The sequence below is a fragment of the Ictidomys tridecemlineatus genome, unplaced genomic scaffold (genome assembly GCF_052094955.1).
Source record: "Ictidomys tridecemlineatus isolate mIctTri1 unplaced genomic scaffold, mIctTri1.hap1 Scaffold_55, whole genome shotgun sequence".
Taxonomy (NCBI): Eukaryota; Metazoa; Chordata; class Mammalia; order Rodentia; family Sciuridae; genus Ictidomys; species Ictidomys tridecemlineatus.
In genome coordinates, this window is record NW_027523660.1 from 1,384,864 (window position 1) to 1,387,338 (window position 2,475).

Sequence of the window (2,475 nt, forward strand, 5' to 3'; positions counted from 1 at the left end):
CATCATCAAGCTCTCTGGTCGGTTGCATATTATGATTGAAGGAACGTGAGGTGAGGCTCCTATGATGATCATTTGGCTTTTGGCTTGAGCAAAGGTGGAAAGTAGTCATTAACCAAAATGGAAAGTTGAGAAAGAAGCAGATTTTTTACTGCAGGTAGGGGAAAACTAAGAGTTCCACTTTGCATACACATTGTGTGAGCTGCTCATGACACATCCAAAAGCAGATGTGGGAAAGGCAGTTGGAGACATGAGCCAGGGATCCAGAGGAGTCAAGACTGAAGATTTAAATACTCCATTTTCTCCCCTCCCCCATCCCGGGCTCCCGGCGTCGCGGGGGCCCAAGGAGGGCGACCCAGGCTAACGACTGGCATCTCCCAGGCGACCGGCTCCGCATCAAGATGGCGGAAGATAAAGACAAGGAAGAGTTAGCACTAGCAGAATTTCACAAAAAAATCAAAGAAGCATTTGAAGTGTTTGACCATGAGTCGAATAATACAGTGGATGTGAGAGAAATTGGGACAATTATCAGGTCATTAGGATGCTGCCCTAGTGAAGGAGAGCTACATGATCTGCTTGCAGAGGTAGAAGAAGAAGAACCCACTGGATATATTCGATATGAAAAATTTCTTCCAGTGATGACCAAAGTACTTCTGGAAAGAAGGTATAGACCAATTCCAGAAGATGTCCTTCTTTGAGCTTTTGAGGTTTTAGATTCTGCTAAACGTGGGTTTCTTACTAAGGAAGAACTCATCAAATATATGACTGAAGAAGGTGAGCCTTTCTCCCAAGAAGAAATGGAAGAAATGTTGTCTGCTGCAATCGATCCAGATTCAAATTCAATTAATTACAAGGAGTATATAACAATGATGGTGATAGATGAAAATTAAATGTTTTAAACCCTTAATTTCTAATTGAAAAGATAGTTTGAAAATGGCTTGTCCTTGTTAATTTTGCATTTTATTTTGTAATTCTTTTATCTGATATCAATGCTTGTGACATGATTATTTCAACATATTTTGTTTTCTAAAGATGATCATAACAAAAACTCTTTTTTAGTACTGGGAATAGAATCCACTGAGCTTCATTCCTAACTCTTTTTACATTTTTCATTTTGAGACAGGGACTCACCAACAGGCTGGCCTCAAACTTGCAATTGTCTTGCCTCAGACTTCGGAGTAGCTGGGATCATAGGTTTGCCCTGCTCACCTGGATGATCATAATAATTTTAAATTAAACATAAATGTATTTAAAATGTCCAAACTTATGGAATGACATACTGCTAATTACTTAAAAACTAATCTTAAAACAGTTTAACATTAAAATATATTATTGTTTATTTTCTACAATAAACATGTTACCTTTTAATTAACTAAACTGAGAAAATTAATAATAACTATAATGAGCCAAAGTTTGGCATATAAAGGTCTTGAAAGAGGGCAGAATGACCACAAATTGAAAATGAGTATCAGTGTAATGAAGGCTTCTTTTTAAAGAACAATAAACACTTCAGTAATCTGAAAAATAAATAAATAAATAAATATTCCATTTTCTCCTCGGCCCAGTGGTTTCCGAACCTGACACTTCCTCCTACAGTGGCCTCCTCATTGCCACCAGACCTCTGTGACTTTACTACATCAGTATAACTTCACTCTCCTATTATGGATAACATTTGTCATTTATTAAATGATAGTTCTTACTATCATATGAATTCTCTCATTAACACAGTGTTTTTGAGTTTTCGGACTTTTTTTTTTTTTTTCTTCTGCAGCACTGGGGACTGAATCCGGGGCCTTGTGCAGGCTGGACAAGCGCTCCACTTCTGAACTACAACCCCATCCTCAACACACAGTTCACTGAATGCCTACTATGTGCTGGGTAGTGATGATGAGCAGAGAAATAGCCAGTCTGTGCCTCCTGCGTATCGCATTCTCGTAGAAGCCTGATAATAAACAAACGGTTAGATAGTGTTTCAAGTGCCCTGGAAAACAGGAGCACAAGATGAATGAGTTAAGTACCAGTGTGGTGGAGGATGGAATTACTAGAAGTAAGGAGACTTTTATAGCAAGGCAACATTTGAGCAGAAACCTTAATGAAACTGAGGGAGCAAATCACATATGTACCATGGGGGGAAGACTGTGCTGTGGCAGGTGATGGCAGAGCGAGTGCAAAGGCCCAGAGGCATGACCCAAAACCAATCAGCAGGCTGGAGCTTCTGGACTAAGATGGGAGTGGGGGAATAATGGTAGAGATGAGGTCAGAGAGGTGGGGGGAAGGGCAGGTCACACAGCAGAGTGGTTTTTCCACCAACATCTTTGTGTAACTCGAGAAGGAGGGAGAAAAACAAACCTATTTCTCGGTGCAGAAATTATTGCAAAGAAAGCAATGCTCCATCAGGAACTTCCTGTGCAGTTCCCAAAATGAAACACCTTCAAAGTGGAGGATTTTCGACCAAAATAAGAAAGGGGAACCGTTTTG

General features: G+C 40.0%; 1 pseudogene; it reads left to right on the top strand.

The window, feature by feature from the left end:
• Positions 1 to 307: 307 nt before the first annotated feature.
• LOC101977205 (dynein regulatory complex protein 8 pseudogene) lies at positions 308 to 933 on the top strand (annotated as a pseudogene).
• Positions 934 to 2,475: the final 1,542 nt, after the last annotated feature.